Source organism: Tachyglossus aculeatus, chromosome 4, assembly GCF_015852505.1.
Source record: "Tachyglossus aculeatus isolate mTacAcu1 chromosome 4, mTacAcu1.pri, whole genome shotgun sequence".
Classification (NCBI taxonomy): Eukaryota; Metazoa; Chordata; class Mammalia; order Monotremata; family Tachyglossidae; genus Tachyglossus; species Tachyglossus aculeatus.
The window spans coordinates 80,893,084-80,908,881 of NC_052069.1; the positions used below are offsets into that span (position 1 = coordinate 80,893,084).

A 15,798-nucleotide genomic window follows, 5' to 3' on the forward strand; every position below is an offset into this window, starting at 1 on the left:
ATTGGGGGCGAGGAGAGCCAAGAAGGGAACCATTTAGGGAACCAAACAGGGAGGAGGAGGCAGGAGATGACACCCCACGAGATGTCCCTGGTGGATGCCCTCTTTTAAGGACCAATAAATACGCTAAGGCTTTTAAGGCTCAATAAATACGATTGATGACGACCAACACACGTGTGCCATGGCTTTACAGCCTTGGCCAGATTCTAGCTCCTTTCGCAGGTCGTTCGGTAATTTCCAGATGGTCGGCAACCGTCCTCAGCCCCCCGTCCTCCTCAAAAAAAAAATCAGACATCAAAGCATCTGGAATTGGATCCAAATCAGGCAGAGGCTAGGGCCATTTCCAAATCCGACTGTCCGATGGAAGGCTGGACAGCTGGTCCCCCTCCTTCTCTTCTTGCAGACCTCTGCCAACGGGGCAACCGAATCCAGGCTCCTAGAGGAGGGGAGGGAAGGGAAAGGGAGGGAAAAGGGGAAGGAAAGGAGCTCGAATGATGATGATGAAGATGATGGTATTTGTTAACCACTTACTATGTGCCCCGCACTAAGCAATGGGGTACAGATTGTCTCTATCTGTTGCCAAATTGTGCTTTCTAAGTGCTTAGTACAGTGCTCTGCACACAGTAAGCACTCAATAAGTATGATTGAATGAATGAATGAATATAAGATCATCAGATTGTCTCACATGGGGGCTCACAGTCTTCATCCCCGTTTTACAGACGAGCTAACCGAGACACAGAGAAGTTAAATGACTTGCCCAAGGTCATACAACCGACAGTGATTAGAACCCACGTCCTCAGACTCCCAAACCCATGCTCTTTCCATTAAGCCACCAGCGGCGGATGTAAAAATAATAATCATAATTGTGGTATTAAGCGCTTACTATGTGCCAGGCACTGTACTAAGTGCTGGGGTGGTGGCCTAGTGGAAAGAGCATGGGCTTGGGAGTCAGAGGTCATGGGTTCTAATTCCAGCTCCGCCACTTATCAGCTATGACCTTGGGCAAGTCACTTAACTTCTCTGGGCCTCCGTTCCCTCATCTGTAAAATGGGGATTAAGACTGTGAGCCCCACGTGATTACCTTTTATCTACCCCAGTGCCTAGAACAGCGCTTGGCACATAGTAAGCACTTAATGAATACCATAATTATTATTATTATTAATAATTATTATTTCAAGCAAATCCGTGTAGACACAGCCCCTGTCCCAGATGGGGCTCACAGTCTCAATCCCTATTTTACAGAGTTGTACTGTGCCGCTAAAATCTGATTTCAAATGGGCTGGAGCGGTGGCGTCTGTTTATTGTTGAACTGAATAATAATGGTGGTATTTGTTAAGCACTTACTATGTGCACAGCACTGTTCTAAGCGCTGGGGGGATACAAGGTGATCAGGTTGTCCCACGTGGGGCTCGCAGTCTTAATCCCCATTTTACAGATGAGGGAACTGAGGCCCAGAGAAGTGAAGTCACCTGCCCAAAGTCACACAGCCGACAAGTGGCGGAGCCGGGATTAGAACCCACGACCTCTGACTCCCAAGCCTGGGCTCTTTCCACTGAGCCGCGAACTCTCCCAAGCTCTGAGTTCGGCACTCAGTACACCGTAAGCGCTCAATAAATCCCGGCTCTGCCAAATGTCATCTGGGTGACTTTGGGCAAGTCACTTCACTTCTCTGGGCCTCAGTTCCCTCATCTGTAAAATGGGGTTTAAGACTGTGAGCCCCCCTTGGGGCAACCTGATCACCTAGTAACCTCCCAGCGCTTAGATCAGTGCTTTGCACATAGTAAGCGCTTAATACTAATAATCATAATGATTGTATTTGTTAAGCGCTTACTATGTGCGAAGCACTGTTCTAAGCGTTGGATAAATGCCATCAGCAGCATGGCTGAGTGGAAGGAGCCCGGGCTTTGGAGTCAGAGGTCATGGGTTCAAATCCCCGCTCCGCCACTTGCCAGCTGTGTGACTTTGGGCAAGTCACTTCACTTCTCTGGACCTCAGTTCCCTCACTGTAAAATGGATATTAAGACTGTGAGCCCCCCCCGGGGGCAACCTGATCATCTTGTAACCTCCCCAGCGCTTAGAACAGTGCGTTGCACATAGTAAGTGCTTAATAAATGCTATTATTATTATTATTATTATTATTTGTTATTATTATATTATTCTTTATTCCTCTCTTCAAAGCCCTACTGAGAGCTCACCTCCTCCAGGAGGCCTTCCCAGACTGAGCCCCCTCCTTCCTCTTCCCCTCGTCATTCCCCTGCCTTACCTCCTTCCCCTCCCCACAGCACCTGTATATATGTATATATGTTTGTACGTATTTATTACTCTATTTATTGGACTTGTACATATTTATTCTACTTATTTTACTTTGTTAATATGTTTTGTTTTGTCGTCTGTCTCCCCCCTTCTAGACTGTGAGCCCGCTATTGGGTCGGGACCATCTCTAGATGTTGCCAACTTGGACTTCCCAAGCGCTTAGTCCAGTGCTCTGCACACAGTAAGCGCTCAATAAATACGACTGAATGAATGAATGAATAGTAAGCGCTTAATCAATCAATCAATCAATCGTATTTATTGAGCGCTTACTGTGTGCAGAGCACTGGACTAAGCGCTTGGGAAGTACAAGTTGGCAACATCTAGAGACGGTCCCTACCCAACAGTGGGCTCAAATGCGTCTGCTTATCGTCGTAGCGTCCTCTCTCGAGCGCTTAGTACTTAGTACGGCGCCCGGTAGGCGCTCAATAAATACGATGAATGAATGAGCCTCCTTCCTCTCTCTCTCCTCCCCTTCCCCATCCCCCCCCCCCTTACCTCCTTCCCCTCCCCACAGCACCTGTATATATGTTTGTACAGATTTATTACTCTATTTATGTATTTGCCTTGTACGTGAGCCCACTGTTGGGTAGGGACCGTCTCTATATGTTGCCAACTTGTCCTTCCCAAGCGCTTAGTACAGTGCTCTGCACACAGTAAGCGCTCAATAAATACAACTGATTGATTGATTCTCTTTATTTTATTTTGTTAATTTGTTTTGTCGTCTGTCTCCCCCCTTCCAGACTGTGAGCCCGCTGGTGGGTAGGGACCGTCTCTATATGTTGCCAACTTGTACTTCCCAAGCGCTTAGTACAGTGCTCTGCACACAGTCAGCGCTCAATAAATGCGATTGATTGATTGATTCTATTTATTTTATTTTGTTAATTTGTTTTGTCGTCTGTCTCCCCCTTCTAGACTGTGAGCCCGCTGGTGGGTGGGGACCGTCTCTAGATGTTGCCAACTTGGACTTCCCAAGCGCTTAGTACAGTGCTCTGCACGCAGTAAGCGCTCAATAAATACGATTGATTGATTCTATTTATTTTATTTTGTTAATTTGTTTTGTCGTCTGTCTCCCCCTTCTAGACTGTGAGCCCGCTGGTGGGTCGGGACCGTCTGTAGATGTTGCCAACTTGGACTTCCCAAGCGCTTAGTACAGTGCTCTGCACACAGTCAGCGCTCAATAAATACGATTGACTCTATTTTATTTTGTTAATTTGTTTTGTCGTCTGTCTCCCCCTTCTAGACTGTGAGCCCGCTGGTGGGTGGGGACCGTCTCTAGATGTTGCCAACTTGTCCTTCCCAAGCGCTTAGTACAGTGCTCTGCACAGTCAGCGCTCAATAAATACGATTGATTCTATTTATTTTATTTTGTTAATTTGTTTTGTCGTCTGTCTCCCCCTTCTAGACTGTGAGCCCGCTGGTGGGTGGGGACCGTCTCTAGATGTTGCCAACTTGGACTTCCCAAGCGCTTAGTACAGTGCTCTGCACACAGTAAGCGCTCAATAAATACGATTGATTCTATTTATTTTATTTTGTTAATTTGTTTTGTCGTCTGTCTCCCCCTTCTAGACCGTGAGCCCGCTGGTGGGTCGGGCCCGTCTCTAGGTGTTGCCAACTTGGACTTCCCAAGCGCTTAGTACAGTGCTCTGCACGCAGTAAGCGCTCAGCAAATAGGACTGAATGAATGAAATACGGCTGACTGAATGGGAGGCAGCGACGGCACCCGCTGCGGGCAGGGAGGGCGCCTGTTCATCGTCGTAGCGCCCTCTCCAGAGCGCTTAGTACGGCGCCCGGCAGGCGCTCAATAAGTACGACGAACGAATGAATGAACCTGCCCCACCTCGGCCCCCCGCAGGCCCCGCCCCTCCCGTGACGTCAGCGCCCACCTCGGATTGGCTGCCCGTGCGGTGACGTCAGTATCCACGCCCCTCCGCTATAAAAAAAGAGCCGTCGGGCCCGCCCACTTTCCTCAACGTCATCCCGCCTGCCCCGCCCACTGCGCCGATTGGCTGCCCCTGCTTCTACGTTGTTGGCCCCGCCCCCCCGTCGGGCCCGCCCGCCGTCCGTCACGTCAGCACGTCTGTCCCGCCCACTTCTCCTATTGGCTGTCCCGGCCGTGACGTAGATAGCCACGCCCCTCTACTATAAAAGGAGCGTCGGCGGGCCCCGCCTTCAGTCAGCCCGTCCTTCTTCTCCTCTCTTCCGGTTTTTTCCCCCCCCTTCTGTCGCTTTCTCTCGCCCTTTCGTCCGCCCGCGCTCCTCTTCCTCCTCTCCTGCTTCTTTCTTCTTTTCTTTTCTTTTCTTTTTCTCTCCCCCGTGGCCGCCGCAGCTGGTGCCGGCGCCGCGCTTTCCCCCCCCCGCGTGCCCCCTCAGCCTATGGCCCAGGCCGCCTCGGGTATTTCTGCTGTAGGTAACCACATCCCTCTTTAAAAATTCCGCCTAAAAAGAGAAGACGCTTTACCCGACTCTTTGGGCCGTTATCTCACGTGAGTGGCGCGCGCGCGGGCGCGGTTCGGGGAACATGGCGGCCGCGTGGTGCGCGCGTGCGCGCGCGCGCGCGAGGGGCCCGGGGGAAGGCGCGGCCCCCTCCCTGCCGTTGCCCCCCGCCGGCCACCCCTCGGGCCCCCGACAGGGGGCGCTCGGGGGCGGCCGCCCCGATGTCCCGTGATGCATTGCTCCCTTCCTTTCATTCATTCATTCACTCATTCCATCGCGTTTATTGAGCGCTCCCCGTGTGCGGAGCACTGCGCTGAGCGCTCGGGACAGCCCAGTGTGACAAGGCGGTCCCGGCTCACATTCATTCATTCATTCCGCCGTATTGATTGAGCGCTCACCGTGTGCTGAGCGCTTGGGAGAGTACAGTGTAGCAAGGCACAGTCCCGGCTCACACTAGGCCGTTCATTCATTCATTCATTCCGTCGTATTTATTGAGCGCTCACCCTGTGCTGAGCGCTTGGAGAGCACAGTGTAACAAGACGCAGTCCCGGCTTACACTAGGCCGTTTATTCATTCATTCATTCCGTCGTATTTATTGAGCGCTCACCCTGTGCTGAGCGCTTGGAGAGTCCAGTGTAACACGACAGCCCCGGCTTACACTAGGCTGTTCGTTCATTCATTCATTCCGTCGTATTTATTGAGCGCTCACCGTGTGCTGAGCGCTTGGGAGAGCACAGTGTAACAAGACAGTCTCGGCTTACACTAGGCCGTTTATTCATTCATTCATTCCGTCGTATTTATTGAGCGCTCACCGTGTGCTGAGCGCTTGGGAGAGTACAGTGTAGCAAGATACAGTCCCGACTCACCCTAGGCCGTTCATTCATTCATTCCGTCGTATTTATTGAGCGCTCACCCTGTGCTGAGCGCTTGGAGAGCACAGTGTAACAAGACACAGTCCCGGCTTACACTAGGCCGTTTATTCATTCATTCATTCATTCATTCCGTCGTATTTATTGATGGCTCACCGTGTGCTGAGCGCTCGAGAGAGCACAGTGTAACAAGACAATCCCGGCTTACACTAGGCCGTTCCTTCATTCATTCATTCCGTCGTATTTATTGAGCGCTCACCGTGTGCTGAGCGCTTGGGAGAGTACAGTGTAACAAGACACAGTCCCGGCTCACATTAGGCCGTTCATTCATTTCATCGTATTGAGCGCTCACCGTGTGCTGAGCGCTTGGGAGAGTACAGTGTAACAGGACACAGCCTCGGCTTACACTAGGTCGTTTATTCATTCATTCATTCCGTCGTATTTATTGAGCGCTTACCGTGTGCAGGGCACTGGGCTGAGCGCTTGGGACAGTACATTGTAACAAGACACAGTCCCGGCTTACACTAGGCCGTTTATTCATTCATTCATTCCGTCGTATTTATTAAGCGCTTACTGTGTGCTGAGCGCTTGGGAGAGTACAGTGTAACACGACAGTCCCGGCTTACACTAGGCCGTTCGTCCATTCACTCATTCCGTCGTATATTGAGCGCTCACCGTGTGCTGAACGCTTGGGAGAGTACAGTGTAACAAGATACAGTCCCGGCTCATACTAGGCCGTTCATTCATTCCACCGTATTGAGCGCTCACCGTGTGCTGAGCGCTTGGACAGTACAGTGTAACAAGACGCAGTCCCGGCTTACACTAGGCCGTTTATTCATTCATTCATTCCGTCGTATTTATTGAGCGCTCACCGTGTGCTGAGCGCTTGGAGAGTACAGTGTAGCAAGACAGTGCCGGCTTACACTAGGCCGTTCGTTCATTCATTCATTCCGTCGTATTTATTGAGCGCTCACCGTGTGCTGAGCGCTTGGGAGAGTACAGTGTAGCAAGATACAGTCCCGGCTCATACTAGGCCGTTCATTCATTCCATCGTATTGAGCGCTCACCGTGTGCTGAGCGCTTGGGAAATTACAATATAGCAAGACACAGTCCCGGTTTACATTAGGCCGTTTATTCATTCATTCATTCCGTCGTATTTATTGAGCGCTCACCGTGTGCTGAGTGCTTGGAGAGTACAGTGTAACAAGACAGTCCCGGCTTACACTAGGCCGTTCGTTCATTCATTAATTCCGTCGTATACTGAGCGCCCACCGTGTGCTGAACGCTTGGGAGAGTACAGTGTAACAAGATACAGTCCCGGCTCATACTAGGCCGTTCATTCATTCCATCGTATTGAGCGCTCACCGTGTGCTGAGCGCTTGGACAGTACAGTGTAACAAGACACAGTCCCGGCTTACACTAGGCCGTTTATTCATTCATTCATTCCGTCGTTTTTATTGAGCGCTCACCGTGTGCTGAGCGCCTGGGAGAGCACAATGTAACAAGATGCAGTCCCGGCTCACACTAGGCCGTTCGTTCATTCATTCATTCCGTCGTATTTATTGAGCGCTCACTGTGTGCTGAACGGTTGGGAGAGTACAGTGTAACAAGACAGCCCCTTCTTACAGTAGGCCGTTCGAACGGTTCATTCATTCATTCCGTCGTATTTATTGAGCGCTCACTGTGTGCTGAGCGCTTGGGAGAGTACAGTGTAACAAGACACAGTCCCAGCTCACATTAGGCCGTTCATTCATTCCATCGTATTGAGCGCTTGGGAGAGTACAATGTAACAAGACACAGCCTCGGCTTACAGTAGGCCGTTTATTCATTCATTCATTCCGTCGTATTTATTGAGCGCTCACCGTGTGCTGAGCGCTTGGGAGAGCACAGTGTAACAAGACACAGTCCCGGCTTACACTAGGCCGTTTATTCATTCATTCATTCCATCGTATTTATTGAGCGCTCACTGTGTGCTGAGCACTTGGGAGAGTACAGTGTAACAAGACACAGTCCAGGCTTACACTAGGCCGTTCATTCATTCATTCCGTTGTATTTATTGAGTGCTCACCGTGTGCTGAGCGCTTGGGAGAGTACAATGTAACAAGACACAGCCTCGGCTCACACTAGGCCGTTCATTCATTCCATCGTATTGAGCGCTTACCGTGTGCAGGGCACTGGGCTGAGCGCTTGGGACAGTACAATGTAACAAGACACAGTCCGGGCTTACACTAGGCCGTTCGTTCATTCATTAATTCCGTCGTATATTGAGCGCTCACCGTGTGCTGAACGCTTGGGAGAGTACAGTATAACAAGATACAGTTCCGGCTCACACTAGGCCGTTCATTCATTCCATCGTATTGAGCGCTCACCGTGTGCTGAGCGCTTGGGAAATTACAATATAGCAAGACACAGTCCCGGTTTACACTAGGCCGTTCATTCATTCATTCATTCCGTCGTATTTATTGAGCGCTCACCGTGTGCTGAGCGCTTGGAGAGTACAGTGTAACAAGACAGTCCCGGCTTACACTAGGCCGTTCGTTCGTTCATTAATTCCGTCGTATATTGAGCGCTCACCGTGTGCTGAACGCTTGGGAGAGTACAATGTAACAAGATACAGTCCCGGCTCATACTAGGCCGTTCATTCATTCCACTGTATTGAGCGCTCACCGTGTGCTGAGCGCTTGGACAGTACAGTGTAACAAGACGCAGTCCCGGCTTACACTAGGCCGTTCATTCATTCGATTCCGTCGTATTTATTGAGCGCTCACCATGTGCTGAGCGCTTGGAGAGTACAGTGTAACAAGACAGTGCTGGCTTACACTAGGCCGTTCGTTCATTCATTCATTCCGTCGTATTTATTGAGCGCTCACTGTGTGCTGAACGGTTGGGAGAGTACAGTGTAACAAGACAGCCCCTTCTTACAGTAGGCTGTTCGAACGGTTCATTCATTCATTCCGTCGTATTTATTGAGCGCTCACTGTGTGCTGAGCGCTTGGGAGAGTACAGTGTAACAAGACACAGTCCCGGCTCACATTAGGCCGTTCATTCATTCCATCGTATTTATTGAGCGCTTGGGAGAGTACAATGTAACAAGACACAGCCTCGGCTTACAGTAGGCCGTTTATTCATTCCGTCGTATTTATTGGGCGCTCACCGTGTGCTGAGCGCTTGGGAGAGCACAGTGTAACCAGACACAGTCCCGGCTTACACTAGGCCGTTCATTCATTCATTCCGTCGTATTTATTGAGCGCTCACCGTGTGCTGAGCGCTTGGGAGAGCACAGTGTAACAAGACACAGTCCCGGCTTACACTAGGCCGTTTATTCATTCATTCATTCCGTCGTATTTATTGAGCGCTCACTGTGTGCTGAGCGCTTGGGAGAGTACAGTGTAACAAGACACAGTCCCGGCTTACACTAGGCCGTTCATTCATTCATTCCGTTGTATTTATTGAGTGCTCACCGTGTGCTGAGCGCTTGGGAGAGTACAATGTAACAAGACACGGCCTCGGCTCACACTAGGCCGTTCATTCATTCCATCGTATTGAGCGCTTACCGTGTGCAGGGCACTGGGCTGAGTGCTTGGGACAGTACAATGTAGCAAGACACAGTCCGGGCTTACACAAGGCCGTTTGTTCATTCATTCATTCCGTCGTATTTATTGAGCGCTCACTGTGTGCTGAGCGCTTGGGAGAGTACAGTGTAACAAGACACAGTCCCGGCTCACATTAGGCCGTTCATTCATTTCATCGTATTGAGCGCTCACCGTGTGCTGAGCGCTTGGGAGAGTACAGTGTAACAGGACACAGTCCCGGCTCACACTAGGCCGTTTATTCATTCATTCATTCCATCGTATTTATTGAGCGCTTACCGTGTGCAGGGCACTGGGCTGAGCGCTTGGGACCGTACAATGTAACAGGACACAGTCATGGCTCACACTAAGCCGTTCATGCATTCATTCCATCATATTTATTGAGCGCTTACTTTGCAGAGCACCGGACTAAGCTCTTGGGAAGTGAGCCCTTCTAGACTGTGAGCCCACTGTTGGGTAGGGACCGTCTCTATATGTTGCCAACTTGTACTTCCCAAGCGCTTAGTCCAGTGCTCTGCACACAGTAAGCACTCAGTAAATACAATTGAATGAATGAAGTCCAAGTTGGCAACAGAGAGACGGTCCCTACCCAACAGAGGGCTCATAGGCTAGAAGGGGAGACAGACAACAAAACAATATTAACAAAATAAAATAAAATGAATAAATATATACAAGCAAAATAAGTAGAGTAATAAATGTGTACAAACATATATGCATATATACAGGTGCTGTGGGGACGGGAAGGAGGTAAGGCGGGGGAGGGGGAGAGGAAGGAGGGGGCTCAGTCTGGGAAGGCCTCCCTACCAACTTGTGCTTCCCAAGCACTTAGTCCAGTGCTCTGCATACAGTAAGTTCTCAATAAATACGATGGAATGAATGAATAAGCCCTGGGGAGGTTACTAGGTGGGTAGGGACTGTCTCTATATGTTGTGAACTTGTACTTCCCAAGCGCTTAGTCTGGTGCTCTGCACACAGTAAGCACTCAATAAATACGATTGAATGAATGAATAAGCACTGGGAAGGTTACTAGGTGATCAGGTTGTCCCATGGGGGGCTCACAGTCTTCATCCCCATTTTACAGATGAGGTCCCTGAGGCACGGAGAAATGACTTGCCCAAAGTCACCCAGCTGACAAGTGGCGGAGTTGAGATTTGAACCCATGATCTCTGACTCCAAATAATAATGATGGCATTTGTTAAGTGCTTGCTATGTGTAAGGCACTGTTCTAAGCACTGGGGGAGGTTACAAGGTGATCAGGTTGTCCCACGGGGGGCTCACAGTCTTCATCCCCATTTTACAGATGAAGTCACTGAGTCATAGAGAAGTGACTTGCCCAAAGCCACCCAGCTGACAATTGGTGGAGCTAGGATTTGAACCTGACTCCAGATAATAATAATAATGATGGTAGTTAAGTGCTTACTATGTGCAAGGCACTGTTCTAAGCACTGGAGAGGTTACAGGGTGATCAGGTTGTCCCACGGGGGGCTCACAGTCTTCATCCCCATTTTACAGACGAGGTCCCTGAGGCATGGAGAAATGACTTGCCCAAAGTCACCCAGCTGACAAGTGGCGGAGTTGAGATTTGAACCCATGATCTCTGACTCCAAATAATAATGATGGCATTTAAGTGCTTGCTATGTGTAAGGCACTGTTCTAAGCACTGGGGGAGGTTACAAGGCGATCAGGTTGTCCCACGGGGGGCTCCCAGTCTTCATCCCCATTTTACAGATGAAGTCACTGAGGCATAGAGAAGTGACTTGCCCAGAGTCACACAGCTGACAATTGGCGGAGCTGGGATTTGAACCTCTGACTCCAAATAATAATAATGATGGTATTGTTAAGTGCTTACTATGTGCAAAGCACTGTTCTAAGCGCTGGGGAGGTTACAGGGTGATCAGGCTGTCCCACGGGGGGCTCACAGTCTTCATAATAATAATGATAGCACTTATTAAGTGCTTACTATGTGCAAAGTGCTGTTCTAAGTGCTAGGGAGGTTACAGGGTGATCAGGTTGTCCCACGGGGGGCTCACAGTCTTCATCCCCATTTTACAGATGAGGTAACTGAGGCCCAGAGAAGTGAAGTGACTTGCCCAAAGTCACACAGCTGATAAGTGGTGGAGCTGGGATTTGAACCCATGACCTCTGACTCCAAAGTCTGGGCTCTTTCCCCTAAGCCACACTGCTTCTCATCCCCATTTTACAGATGAGGTAACTGAGGCCCAGTGAAGTGACTTGCCCAAAGTCACACAGCTGACAAGTGGTGGAGCTGGGATTTGAACCCATGACCTGACTCCAAAGCCGGGGCTCTTTCTCCTGAGCCACGCTGCTTCTCATCCCCATTTTACAGATGAGGTCACTGAAGCACAGAGAAGTGACTTGCCCAAAGTCACCCAGCTGACAAGTGGCGGAGCTGGGATTTGAACCCATGACCTCTGACTCCAAATAATAATAATGATGGTATTTGATAAACGTTTACTATGTGCAAGGCACTGTTCTAAGCGCTGGGGGGTTACAAGGTGATCAGGTTGTCCCACGGGGGGGCTCAGTCTTCATCCCCATTTTACAGATGAGGGAACTGAGGCACAGAGAAGTGCCTTGCCCAAAGTCACACAGCTGACAAGTGGCGGAGCTGGGATTTGAACCCATGACCTCTGACTCCAAAGCCCGGGCTCTTTCCACTGAGCCACGCTGCTTCTCTTCCCCCCCTCCCCCCCCCCCCACGCCCCCGCTTATGCTTGGAGGCCCCCACTAAGGGGCCGGGGGCTTCATTCGTCCATTCATTCATTCCATTGTATTGATGGAGCGCTTACTGTGTGTGGAGCAGTGGACTAAATGCTTGGGAAGGACCAATTCATTCATTCATTCCATTGTATTGATGGAGCGCTTAAGGTGTGCACAGCACTGAACTAAGCGCTTGGGAAGGACAATTCATTCATTCCTTCGTATTGATGGAGCGCTTACTGAATAAGCGCTTGGGAAGGACAATTCATTCATTCCTTCGTATTGATGGAGCGCTTACTGTGTGCAGAGCACTGGAATAATAATAATGATAATATTGGTATTTGTTAAGCGCTTACTATGTGCAAAGCACTGTTCTAAGCACTGGGGTAGATACAAGGTAATCAGGTTGTCCCACGTGGGACTCTCAGTCTTCATCCCCATTTTACAGATGAGGGAACTGAGGCCCAGAGAAGTGAAGTGACTTAACCAAAGTCGCACAGCTGACAAGTGGCAGAGCCGGGATTTGAACCCACGACCTCTGACTCCAAAGCCCGGGCTCTTTCCACTGAGCCACGCTGCTTCCCCTCGGGAGGTGCCAGTTCATTCATTCCTTCCATCGTATTTATTGAGCGCTTACTGTGTGCAGAGCACTGGATTAGACGCTTGGGAAGGACAAATGGGTACCAGGTAGAGACGGTCTCTCCCAGCAGCGGGCTCCCAGGCTAGAAGGGGGAGACAAACCCGGGGCCTGAGGAGAGAGGGGGTGGTGAGAAGGGGGACTTTTGGGGTGGGAGGGGGGCTGTCAGTCAAGCCACTGCCCCGGGAAAGTCAGGGGGAGTGAGTCACCGGGGCTTTCCCGGCCCGGCCCGCCCCACGGGGCCTCCGCTCGGGGACACCCGCCTACCTCACGTCACACCACGCTGTCCGTCTCCCGGGAGCTCCTTGGCTCTAGTAATAATCATAATAATGGCATTTAAGTGCTTACTATGTGCATAGCACTATTCTGAGCACTGGGGAGATACAAGGTGATCAGGTTGTCCCGCGTGGGGCTCACAGTCATCATCCCCATGTTACAGATGAGGTAACTGAGGCTCCGAGAATAATAATAATAATGGCATTTGTTAAGCGCTTACTATGTGCAAAGCACTGTTCTAAGCGCTGGGGGGGGATACAGTGTGATCAAGTTGTCCCATGTGGGGCTCACAGTCTTAATCCCCATTTTTACCGATGAGGTAACTGAGGCTCAGAGAAGTGAAGTGACTTGCCCAAGGTCACACAGCAGACTTGTGGTGGAGCCGGGATTCGAACCCATGACCTCTGACTCCAAAAGCCCGGGCTCTTTCCACTGAGCCACGCTTCTTAAGTGACTTGCCCAAAGTCACACAGCAGACATGTGGCGGAGCCGGGGTTCGAGCCCATGGTCTCTGACTCCAGAGCCCGCTGCTTCTCTTATTGGGAAGTACAGTTCGGCAACAGATAATGGTGGTATGTGTTAATAATAATGATGATGATGGCATTTGTTAAGTGCTTACTATGTACCAAGCTCTGTTCTAAGTGCTGGTGGGCTACAAGGTCATCAGGTTGTCCCACGTAGGGCTCACAGTCTTCATCCCCATTTTACAGATAATAATAATAATAATGATGGCATTTGTTAAGCACTTACTATGTGTAGAGCACTGTCCTAAGTGCTGGGGGGGATACAAGGTGATCAAGTTGTCCCACATGGGGCTCACAGTCTTAATCCCCATTTTACAGATGAGATAACAGGCTCAGAGAAGTCAAGTGACTTGCCCAAGGTCACAGCAGAGACATGGCAGAGCCAGAATTAGAACCCATGACCGTGCTCCCAAGCCCGTGCTCTTTCCACTGAGCCACGAATGAATGAATAATAATGTTGGTATTAAGCGCTTACTATGTGCCAAACAGTGTTCTAAGGGCAGGGGGGATACAAGGTAATCAGGCTGTCCCACGTGGGGCTGAATCATCATCCCCATTTTACAGATGAAGGAACTGAGGCACAGAGAAGTGAAGTGACATGCCCAAGGTCATCCAGCTGACAAGCGGCAAAGCTGGGATTAGAACCCGTGACCTCTGACTCTCAAGTCCGGGCTCTTCCTCTGAAGCCACACGGCTTCCAAGCGCTTAGTCCAGGGCCCTGCATACAGTAAGTGCTCAATAAATGATTGAATGAATCAATGACTGACCCGGTGACAGAGCCACATCTGTGACTGGGGTGGCCTCTGCCCGGTCAGAAGGGCCCTGGGCCAATCAATCAATCAATCGTATTTATTGAGCGCTTACTGTGTGCGGAGCACTGTACTAAGCGCTTGGGAAGTCCAAGTTGGCAACATATAGAGACGGCCCCTACCCAACAGTGGGCTCACTCACAGTCTAAAAGTGAGCCACCCTCCAGCGCCCACCCTGAGCCCCTCCCTGGCCGGGGAGGGAGGACCTTTTTTTTAAAAAAAGAAAAATGTCGAATTTGGAAAACCCCACTTCAGCCGTCCTCCGGTGAGGGTTGGAAGGAAGACTTTAGACCTCTAATCCCACTCGTTGCGGTGAAATCCAAGTGGTAATTGCCCAAGAGGGTTAGGAGGCCCTTGAGAAGACAGCTGTTTCCCGCGTGGCTTCACCCACCATCTTTACATCGGTTGCTTTTTCTGCTGCGGGCTTACCAAATTCTGCCCAGGTGGTTTATGTGTTAGAGCGTTTTTTTCTTTTTTGCAGTCGGTAGTTCCCGTTAGGTTCAATGGAGGAAGGTCCCGGTGGGAGAGAGACCCGTTAAAAGATGCGGCGGCTCCCCTACCTCCACTTTTCCCCCCCGCATCTGCCCGTTCCCTTCAGGGCCCGTTAGTCTGGCGAGCAGAAACCCCGAGGAGCATCCTCCCCTCCGGGGCCCTGGCATTTTAGCGGGTTTTTTTGTTTTGAATCCGTTGTGGGTGGCGATGAGGAAGGAGGAGGAGGGGTTTGTTCCGGTCTGGACCGCTCCAATCTAGTTCTCGTCTTCCTGTCACCATGTGAACAATGCTGCTGCAACTGCTGCAGCGGCCTGGGCGGAGGAGCCCTTCCCAGCCCCAGCCTGGAATACTGCCTCGTTTCCCTCTCTTCCCCACCCCCTCTGCCCCCACCGGGATTTTTGCGGTTATAAAGCGTCCCGCTTTTCCTTCCCTCCTCCCTTAGCGCCGCTCACTTGGGCTAGGAAAGGGCCAGGCGCTGGCCCCCTTGTATCTGCAGCCTCCCGGGAAGGACTGCACTCCAATGACACCCTTCTAAATGTTGCAGGTGACATTCTTTTTCCTTATAAGGAGAGATTGACCTTTCGGGTAAAGTAATACCTCCCTCTTATTTATTATTATTATTTTTTTTTTTACATTTTCTTTTGATTAAAAGAAAGGGTGGGTGAAAGAAATCGGCCAGCTGCTTCGAAGTCTTCCCTGCAGACTCGCTTGTCTTTGCTTTCAGAGGAGTAGCAAAAGAAGTAGCTCTCTACTGCGGGTTGGTTACTCACTTGAAAGTTTTGTCCTTTTTGGGGGGTCTGGTCGCGAGGTACCCTATTAAGGACAACTAGCTGGGAGGGAGGGGAGTTGTGCTGACACTTTTAACTCCTCGGCAAATCGGAGCCCAGCCTCGGATTTTCACGCGGTTTTTAAATAGAAATAGTCGACGCAGAGTACGAAAGCTTGTGAAATAATGCCCTGACAAGCCATGTGGTCAACTGCGTGTTTGATTAATGCATTTTTTTCCCCTTCAGTGTTAAAGCACATACTGTTCTAGTTGATGTGTACGGTAGCCTATAGTAAAAATACAGCAACGAGTAGTAGTAGTAATAGTATTGTGTTTACTGTGTATAAAGCATAGTCTTGAATGCTGGGCAA

At 50.3% G+C, this 15,798-nt stretch overlaps 1 protein-coding gene across 4 annotated transcripts in view; it reads left to right on the forward strand.

The window, feature by feature from the left end:
• The first annotated feature begins 4,486 nt into the window (after nucleotides 1-4,486).
• Nucleotides 4,487-15,798, forward strand: part of AZIN1 (antizyme inhibitor 1) — a 59,578-nt gene continuing 48,266 nt past the window's right edge. For all 4 annotated transcript variants that reach the window (XM_038744675.1, XM_038744676.1, XM_038744674.1 and 1 more), the window contains exon 1: nucleotides 4,487-4,793. The gene's annotated coding sequence lies outside the window, so the exon portion shown is untranslated. The remainder of the gene's footprint in view (nucleotides 4,794-15,798) is intronic.